This window comes from Engystomops pustulosus, chromosome 8, assembly GCF_040894005.1.
Source record: "Engystomops pustulosus chromosome 8, aEngPut4.maternal, whole genome shotgun sequence".
NCBI lineage: Eukaryota > Metazoa > Chordata > Amphibia > Anura > Leptodactylidae > Engystomops > Engystomops pustulosus.
In genome coordinates this window covers 100,994,799-101,006,056 of record NC_092418.1, presented here as the reverse complement: position 1 = coordinate 101,006,056, position 11,258 = coordinate 100,994,799, and positions in this window count along the sequence as shown.

Below are 11,258 nucleotides of genomic sequence, written 5' to 3'. Positions count from 1 at the left end.
GAGTTATCAAAGTTGCAATTTTTTGTACAGATCTTCGTCTGCCTCCGACCAGGTGCAGAAAATAAAACTTTTGGAGACATTTTGCGAATTTTGTTTTAAAAATTAGCAAATTCACTAAAGACTGAACGGCACTTGTATAAAAAAATCGTTACATTTGACCATCAGGAAAGCCAAGAAAAGTCTCAGCTGAAAAGAAATATTAATAGTGGAATAAGAAAAAATACGGAGCATCTGCACGGTGAGGGAAATCCTCGGGGATGCAATGAGGTTAAACTTCTTAGGAATACAAACATTTGCCACAATCTGTAGTCACGGAGGTTACAGGAGCAGAGAATTCCTTATTTCCAGTCTTGATTTTCAGAAAGAATGTATTAAAATGTTATAAATTTAATTCTTAAAATTTGAGTGTGTTGTATCCAATGTGTACAGATTAGAGATGAGCGAACATGCTCGTCCGAGCTTGATGCTCGTTCGAGCATTAGCGTACTCGAAACTGCTCGTTGCTCGGACGAATACTTCGCCCGCTCGAGAAAATGGCAGCTCCCGCCGTTTTGCTTTTTGGCGGCCAGAAACAGAGCCAATCACAAGCCAAGAGACTCTGCACTCCACCCAGCATGACGTGGTACCCTTACACGTCGATAGCAGTGGTTGGCTGGCCAGATCAGGTGACCCTGGGATAGACTAGCCGCTGCCCGCGCTGCTCGGATCATTCTGTGTCTGGATGCCGCTAGGGAGAGAGCTGCTGCTGGTCAGGGAAAGCGTTAGGGTGTTCTATTAGCTTACTGTTAGGCAGGAGTGATTCTACAAGAACCCAACAGCCCTTCTTAGGGCTACAATAACGTTCTACTTTTTTTTATTTTAATTTGCATCTAGTACCATTTTGTGAGGAATTAGCAGGGGGACTTGCTACCGTTGTGTTTAGCTCTTAGTGACACACATATCCACCTCAAACACCAAAGTGGGAAAATTTATTAGGGGTTTGAGTAGAATTAGGCAGAGTCTGCTGATTTATTTTTTTTTTTAGCTGTATTTCATTTTATAGCTCAAACTCATCTTGCAAAGCAGTGTGCTCTCATTCTAGGCTACAAAATAGCCATAGGAGAACCCCAACGGCTTACTTAGTCCTACAATAGCGTTATATTTTCCTTTTTTATGTTTGCTTGTGGCTGGGCTTGCTGGCACTAGTAGTGCAGCTAGTACCATACTGTGAGGAATTTGCTGGGAGACCTGCGACCGTTGTGTTTAGCTCTTAGTGACACACATATCCACCTCAAACACCGAAGTGGGACAATTTATTAGGGGTTTGAGTAGAATTAGGCAGAGTCTGCTGATTTTTTTTTTTTTTTTACCTTTATTTCATTTTATAGCTCAATGTCATCTTGCAAAGCACAAAATCCAGTTGTGTGCTGTCAGTGTAGGTTAGAAAATAACCATAGCAATAGGATAGCATCGTTTTGTTAAAAAAAATAAAAAACTAAAAAAAAAAAAACACAAAATTTTTTTTTTTTCAAGTTTACACTTTAATTTGGAAAATGTTTAACCCGAGGGCTAGGGGTAGAGGACGAGGGCGGGGACGTGGGCGTCCAACTACTGCAGGGGTCAGAGGCCGTGGTCCTGGGCGGGGTGAGACACCACCTGCTGATGGGGGAGCAGGGGAACGCCGCAGAGCTACACTCCCTAGGTTCATCATGTCTCAAGTTACTGGGACTCGTGGTAGAGCACTGTTGAGGCCAGAACAGTGCGAACAGGTGATGTCGTGGATTGCGGACAATGCTTCTAGCCATTTGTCCACCAGTCAGTCTTCCACGCAGTCCACCCATGTCACCGAAATCGGCACTCCTCCAGCTCCTCCACCTCAGCCTCCTTCCCCCCAGTCTGCCCCCTCCAACCAAAATTTGGCATTTGAACCGGCATACTCTGAGGAACTGTTTTCTGGACCCTTCCCACAGTCACAAACCACTTGTCCTGCTGCTGCTGAGCTATTTTCCGATGCCCAGGTTTTCCACCAGTCGCAGTCTGTGGGTGATGATGACATTATTCACATAGTGGAAGAAGTGTGTAAAGAGGTGTCGGACGATGAGGAGACACGGTTGTCAGACAGTGGTGAAGTTGTTGTCAGGGCAGGAAGTCCGAGGGGGGAGCAGACTGAGGGATCGGAGGATGATGAGGTGACAGACCCAAGCTGGGTTGATAGGCCGGGTGAACACAGTGCTTCTGAGACGGAGGAGAGTCCTATAGCAGAACAGGTTGGAAGAGGCAGTGGTGGGGCCAGACGGAGAGGCAGGGCCAGAGCTGGTGCATCAGCGCCAAATGTTGCCCGTAGTCAAGCTCCCGTGGCGAGGGCTCCCGCGGCGAGGGCTAGATTTTCAGAAGTCTGGAGGTTTTTTAAAGAAACACCGGATGACCGACGGACTGTGGTGTGCAACCTTTGCCAAACCAGGCTCAGCAGGGGTTCCACCACTACTAGCTTAACTACCACCAGTATGCGCAGGCATCTGAATGCTAAACACCCCACTCAATGGCACCAAGCCCGTTCACCTCCGGCCGGGCACACCACTGCTCCTTCTTTTATTATTTGAGCGCTTCTTGCTCACCTCCTTTGGTTCCTCTCTGCCACCCATTGGTTTGAAGCCTGAGTCCATTTAGGGTATGTCGCCATGCCACTCTCTAGCCTGCCGCTGCTGCCGCTGCCTCTGCATCGTCCCCTATAGTGTCAGGGTCAATTATTGGATGTTTTAGATGCTATCTTGCCTTATTCGGTCACTCTGTCATGGCCATGCTGTTGCCCATACTTTTGGCATAATGGTGCGATTAAGCAGCCTCAGAGGCATCCATGCATGCTGCCCCTGCTGTTTCCTGTCCATTTCCGTGGTGTTTCCATCCTTTTCTGAGGTTCCCAGGTGTTTGGCCAAGCTTCCCTGTGCAGAGCCTTGGTCCCCTTGAAAAATGCTCGAGTCTCCCATTGACTTCAATGGGGCTCGTTATTCGAGACGAGCACTCGAGCATCGGGAAAAGTTCGTCTCGAATAACGAGTACCCGAGCATTTTAGTGCTCGCTCATCTCTAGTACAGATATATGTATCCTTGTGTACAGTCACTACATGCAGCTCTGTCCTCCATAAACAGTCATGTAGAAAATCAACACTTACAATGAAAATACCTGATGTCTGGTCCATCAGTCCTGTTACATCTTGTCATGTGAGCAGATGATAACATGATTGCTCTTTTCTATGCTCAATAATGTAGGCAGGGCCAAATTATGTGAAGGGATGCTGGGGTGCACACCCCAGGGCCACCACCACTTTACTCATAAGGTGGCTCCACCGGTAATGTCCGACAGTCAGCTCACAGCTGACAGACTCTGGGAGTGATCTGTGAGAGGAGGAGAGAGAACTCACAGAGAGGCAGAGGTGTGTGTGTGACCGGAGTAGTGACTGGGACTAGTAGTCAGAACTTCAGTGCCAGCTCGGCTAACATGTAAGGAGGAGAAAGTTTAGAATAATAATAATTCAGAATACTAATGTGCACCCCTGTCTGGGCTACATTTAAAGGTGGCCCCCACCAGATTTTGCATCCGGGGGCCTCTACCTACCTTAATCCAGCCCTGACTATAGGGGTTAAGTTTGTCCTCTTGTTACAAGTTGATTTCGTGGTTATTAAGGTTTATAACTTTGACGTAATGTTTGCACTTCTAGTAAAGGTCAGGACGATTTTCCACCCAAATTATGTCCCAGTTTTGGCTTTTATGATTCTGTAATCAGCAGAGCAGGGTTAACCCTTTGCTTACGGCAACACTGGATAGTGACACTGGATGTAGGGATCCAACTAACACTGCACCATCAGGAATGAACCTAGAAAACTGGATCCTTGGCCCTTATATATGTTGTCTTGTACCTAGTTTTCTGGCACGAGAAAATCACAAATCTGGTCACAAGGTGGGGCAGGCGGAGGGGCCTGGGCGTATTTACTGTGACCTTTAGCAAAATACTGGCACATGTTATGGCTGAAAACTACTCCAGGTTGAATTAGGTGCAGATTTCAATTCCAGGCCAGTAGATGGACCCTCTAATAATTCCTGGGTGTCACACGCCGGTTACGTTGATTATTAAGACTGGCACAAAAAGTGTCTGTATTTATACATTGTACCCAATGGGGCACATTTACTTACCTGTCCCGTTGACGGCGCCGATCCGGAATGTCCGACGAGGATTCGGAGCTGCTTTGATTCACTTACAGCGTGTGCCTGATTTCCTGCATCCGTCGCTTCCCCCGCTGAGGACCCGCAGAGTTCTCCTTCTTCTTCCAGGTGCATGTGAGCGCTAATCTTGCGACACAATTTGGTTTTTAAATTCCGCGGTTTGTCCGAATCCGTCGGGTTGTCCGACGGCCACGCCCCCCAACTTGTGTCGCATGCAAGCCGGCGCCGATGCGCCACAATCCAATCGTCTGTGCCAAAAACCCCAGTGCAGTTTAGGGCAAATCGGAAAAAATCGTGAAACCCGATGGAAATGCGGCTGACGGACCCCTAGTAAGTGTGCCCCTATGTGTTTTACTCTAATTACGTATCACCCAAACTCAGGCAGATGGTGAGTGACCACTTACATATCATCCATACTCAGGCAGAGGGTGAGGGGCACCTTATGTATCATCCATACTCAGGCAGAAGGTGAGTGACCACTTACATATCATCCATACTCAGGCAGAGGGTGAGGGGCACCTTATGTATCACCCATACTCAGGCAGAAGGTGAGGGGCACCTTATGTATCACCCATATACTCAGACGGATAAGTGGCCCCTCAACCACTATCACCCAGACTCAGGCGGAGGGAACACTTTTCTATCCAGACAAGATGCACAAGAAACGCCAATCACAAGATAATTTAAATGATTTCTCCAAGAAATTAATACAAATAAATAATAATAAAAAAAACTTCAAGTCGTGATGGGGCAAAGCTCTAAGGGGCAGAGATACGGCACCCGGGGGCCTGGAGGGTGTTAGGGAGATATAGGTGTCATATTTCTACATCGGTGCTGTAATAACCAGGCATCTGGTGCATCTCCCGATACAGCAGCAGTCTCCGCCTCCTCCACAATATATAGTGATGCATAATAAGGTAATATTAAGATTCTTCCGCTGTGTCTACTGTAGGTAAGAGGGAACTCTGGGAAGACTGCCAGACACGAGAAGGTGAAACTTATTGCCAAATTCTGCTAGAACAAGAAGACCCCGTCCCTACAGTAATATATATACCTGCTCCGACTACTGCTGCTATTTATATACAAGATAATAGTGGACATAGTAGTTATATACTTGTACATAGAGGACAGTATTATAGTAGATATATTCATGTACATAGGGGGCAGTATTATAGTAGATATATTCATGTACATAGGGGGCAGTATTATAGTAGTTATATTCCTGTGCATAGGGGCAGTATTATAGTAGTTATATTCTTGTACATAGGGGGCAGTATTATAGTAGTTATATACTTGTACATAGAGGACAGTATTATAGTAGATATATTCATGTACATAGGGGGCAGTATTATAGTAGTTATATTCTTGTACATAGAGGGCAGTATTATAGTAGTTATACTCCTGTACATAGGGAGTAGTATTATAGTAGTTATATTCTTGTACATAGGGGGCAGTATTATAGTAGTTATATTCCTGTACATAGGGGGCAGTATTATAGTAGTTATATTCTTGTACATAGGGGGCAGTATTATAGTAGTTGTATTCTTGTACATAGGGGGCAGTATTATAGTAGTTATATCCTTGTACATAGGGGGCAGTATTATAGTAGAAATATTCCTGTACATAGGGGGTAGTATTATAGTAGTTATACTCCTGTACATAGGGAGTAGTATTATAGTAGTTATATTATTGTACATAGGGGGCAGTATTATAGTAGTTATATTCTTGTACATAGGAGGCAGTATTATAGTAGTTATATCCCTGTACATAGGGGGCAGTATTATAGTAGTTATATTCTTGTACATAGGGGGCAGTATTATAGTAGTTATATTCTTGTACATAGGGGGCAATACTATAGTAGTTATATTCCTGTACATAGAAGACAGTATTATAGTAGATATATTCATGTACATAGGGGGCAGTATTATAGTAGTTATACTCCTTTACATAGGGAGTAGTATTATAGTAGTTATATTATTGTACATAGGGGGCAGTATTATAGTAGTTATATTCTTGTACATAGGGGGCAGTATTATAGTAGTTATATTCTAGTACATAGGAGGCAGTATTATATTATAGTAGTTATATCCCTGTACATAGGGGGCAGTATTATAGTAGTTATATTCTTGTACATAGGGGGCAGTATTATAGTAGTTATATTCTTGTACATAGGGGGCAGTATTATAGTAGTTATATACTTGTACATAGAGGACAGTATTATAGTAGATATATTCATGTACATAGGGGGCAGTATTATAGTAGATATATTCATGTACATAGGGGGCAGTATTATAGTAGTTATATTCTTGTACATAGGGGGCAGTATTATAGTAGTTATATACTTGTACATAAAGGACAGTATTATAGTAGATATATTCATGTACATAGGGGGCAGTATTATAGTAGATATATTCATGTACATAGGGGGCAGTATTATAGTAGTTATATTCATGTACATAGGGGGCAGTATTATAGTAGTTATATTCCTGTGCATAGGGGCAGTATTATAGTAGTTATATTCCTGTGCATAGGGGCAGTATTATAGTAGTTATATTCTTGTACATAGGGGGCAGTATTATAGTAGTTATATTCTTGTACATAGGGGGCAGTATTATAGTAGTTATATACTTGTACATAGAGGACAGTATTATAGTAGATATATTCATGTACATAGGGGGCAGTATTATAGTAGTTATATTCTTGTACATAGAGGGCAGTATTATAGTAGTTATACTCCTGTACATAGGGAGTAGTATTATAGTAGTTATATTCTTGTACATAGGGGGCAGTATTATAGTAGTTATATTCCTGTACATAGGGGGCAGTATTATAGTAGTTATATTCTTGTACATAGGGGGTAGTATTATAGTAGAAATATTCCTGTACATAGGGGGTAGTATTATAGTAGTTATACTCCTGTACATAGGGAGTAGTATTATAGTAGTTATATTATTGTACATAGGGGGCAGTATTATAGTAGTTATATTCTTGTACATAGGAGGCAGTATTATAGTAGTTATATCCCTGTACATAGGGGGCAGTATTATAGTAGTTATATTCTTGTACATAGGGGGCAGTATTATAGTAGTTATATTCTTGTACATAGGGGGCAATACAATAGTAGTTATATTCCTGTACATAGAAGACAGTATTATAGTAGATATATTCATGTACATAGGGGGCAGTATTATAGTAGTTATACTCCTGTACATAGGGAGTAGTATTATAGTAGTTATATTATTGTACATAGGGGGCAGTATTATAGTAGTTATATTCTTGTACATAGCGGGCAGTATTATAGTAGTTATATTCTTGTACATAGGGGGCAATACTATAGTAGTTATATTCCTGTACATAGGGGGCAGTATTATAGTAGTTATATTCCTGTACATAGGGGGCAGTATTATAGTAGTTATACTCCTGTACATAGGGGGCAGTATTATAGTAGTTATACTCCTGTACATAGGGGGCAGTATTATAGTAGTTATATTCTTGTACATAGGGCGCAGTATTATAGTAGTTATATTCTTGTACATAGGGGCAGTATTATAGTAGTTATATTCTTGTACATAGGGAGCAGCATTATAGTAGTTATATTCTTGTACATAGGGGGTACTATTATAGTAGTTATATTCTTGTACATAGGGGGCAGTATTATAGTAGTTATATTCTTGTACATGGGGGGGCAGTATTATAGTAGTTATAGTCTTGTACATAGGGGGCAGTATTATAGTAGTTATATTCTTGTACATAGGGGGCAGTATTATAGTAGTTATATTTTTGTACATAGGGGGAAGTATTATAGTAGTTATGTTCTTGTACATAGGGAGCAGTATTATAGTAGTTATATTCTTGTACATAGGGGGCAGTATTATAGTAGTTATAGTCTTGTACATAGGGCGCAGTATTATAGTAGTTATATTCTTGTACATAGGGGGCAGTATTATAGTAGTTATATTCTTGTACATAGGGAGCAGCATTATAGTAGTTATATTCTTGTACATAGGGGGTACTATTATAGTAGTTATATTCTTGTACATAGGGGGCAGTATTATAGTAGTTATATTCTTGTACATAGGGGGCAGTATTATAGTAGTTATATTCTTATACATAGGGGGGCAGTATTATAGTAGTTATATTCTTCTACATAGGGGGCAGTATTATAGTAGTTATATTCTTGTACATAGGGGGCAGTATTATAGTAGTTATATTCTTGTACATAGGGGGCAGTATTATAGTAGTTATTTTCTTGTACATAGGGGGCAGTACTATAGTAGTTATATTCTTGTACATAGTGGGCAGTATTATAGTAGTTATATTCCTGTACATAGGGGCAGTATTATAGTAGTTATATTCTTGTACATAGGGGGCAGTATTATAGTAGTTATATTCTTGTAAATAGGGGCAGTATTATAGTAGATATATTCTTGTACATAGGGGGCAGTATTATAGTAGTTATATTCTTGTACATAGGGGGCAGTATTATAGTAGTTATTGTCTTGTACATAGGGGGCAGTATTATAGTAGTTATTTTCTTGTACATAGGGGACAGTATTATAGTAGTTATTTTCTTGTACATAGGGGGCAGTATTATAGTAGTTATAGTCTTGTACATAGGGGCAGTATTATAGTAGTTATATTCTTGTACATAGGGGGCAATATTATAGTAGTTATATTCTTGTACATAGGGGCAGTATTATAGTAGTTATATTCTTGTACATAGGGGGCAGTATTATAGTAGTTATATTCCTGTACATAGGGGGCAGTATTATAGTAGTTATATTCCTGTACATAGGGGGCAGTATTATAGTAGTTATAGTCTTGTACATAGGGAGCATTATTATAGTAGTTATATTCTTGTACATAGGGGTAGTATTATAGTAGTTATATTCCTGTACACAGGGGGCAGTATTATAGAAGTTATATTCCTGTACACAAGGGGCAGTATTATAGTAGTTATATTCTTGTACACAGGGGGCAGTATTATAGTAGTTATATTCTTGTACACAGGGGGCAGTATTATAGTAGTTATATTCTTGTACAAAGGGGGCAGTATTATAGTAGTTATATTCTTGTACATAGGGGGTAGTATTATAGTAGTTATATTTTTGTACATAGGGGGCAGTATTATAGTTGTTATATTCTTGTACATAGGGGGTAGTATTATAGTAGTTATATTCTTGTACATAGGGTGCAGTATTATAGTAGTTATATTCTTGTACATAGGGGGCAGTATTATAGTAGTTATATTCTTGTACATAGTAGCAGTATTATAGTAGTTATAGTCTTGTACATAGGGGCAGTATTATAGTAGTTATATTCTTGTACATAGGGAGCAGTATTATAGTAGTTATATTCTTGTACATAGGGAGCAGTATTATAGTAGTTATGTTCTTGTACATAGTAGCAGTATTATAGTAGTTATAGTCTTGTACATAGGGGCAGTATTATAGTAGTTATATTCTTGTACATAGTAGCAGTATTATAGTAGTTATAGTCTTGTACATAGGGGCAGTATTATAGTAGTTATATTCTTGTACATAGGGGGCAGTATTATAGTAGTTATATTCTTGTACATAGGGGGCAGTATTATAGTAGTTATAGTCTTGTACATAGGGAGCAGTATTATAGTAGTTATAGTCTTGTACATATGGGGCAGTATTATAGTAGTTATATTCTTGTACATAGGGGGCAGTATTATAGTAGTTATATTCTTGTACATAGGAGGCAGTATTATAGTAGTTATATTCTTGTACATAGGGAGCAGTATTATAGTAGTTATATTCTTGTACATAGGGACAGTATTATAGTAGTTATATTCCTGTACATAGGGGCAGTATTATAGTAGTTATATTCTTGTACATAGGAGGCAGTATTATAGTAGTTATATTCTTGTACATAGGGACAGTATTATAGTAGTTATATTCCTGTACATAGGGGCAGTATTATAGTAGTTATATTCTTGTACATAGGGGCAGTATTATAGTAGTTATATTCTTGTACATAGGGGTAGTATTATAGTAGTTATATTCCTGTACATAGGGGGCAGTATTATAGTAGTTATATTCCTGTACATCGGGGCAGTATTATAGTAGTTATATTCTTGTACATAGGGGGCAGTATTATAGTAGTTATATTCCTGTACATCGGGGCAGTATTATAGTAGTTATATTCTTGTACATAGGGGGCAGTATTATAGTAGTTATATTCCTGTACATAGGGGGCAGTATTATAGTAGTTATATTCTTGTACATAGGGGGCAGTATTATAGTAGTTATATTCTTGTACATAGGGGGCAGTATTATAGTAGTTATATTCTTGTACTTGGTGGCAGTATTATAGTAGTTATAGTCTTGTACATAGGGAGCATTATTATAGTAGTTATATTCTTGTACATAGGGGGCAGTATTATAGTAGTTATATTCTACATTGAAGTTGTAACTGTAGTTTTGAGTCCGTCCTTCATGTGATAATGGAGGGACATAATGTTGTAATCAGCTTCTTCTGGGAGACATCCCCCGGCATCTCTTCAGTCTCTTCATCATTATCTCTTCTTTACAGCATTAGGTCCATCTGCCACATGAGATTTTCTCTCTGGATCAATCAGAACTTGGAGTTTCATCCTTCTCCCTGGATGTAGTTTGTGCCAAAATTCATTGGTCGTGTACTTACTCAGTATACATTGTTTTGCATTATACTGACGTCCTTCAGCTGCATAGTTGTTCTGTTTTATGTGACTGTAATATGTGGGTGTTAAATGAATAGGACCTCTGCCCTTTTCGGTTTGGTTCTCCTGAATATTGGACATGTTGCTAACTTTTCTGTGTGTATACATCATAAATGGACTGTGAAATATGGATTTATATACCAGGACTGGAACGTCTCCAAGGGCACTGGGGGTGTTTTCTCACACTGCTGTGCTCTGCTCTCTACATTTAAGGAAATCTACCAGTTAGAATGGCAGGGGTAAGCAGTAAGTACCGAGCACCAGCTCTTTTGTTAGTGTTATTAACCGCTGTATCGCAGTTTTAACACTTTCTAAACTTTAGAGCAGAAGAAGC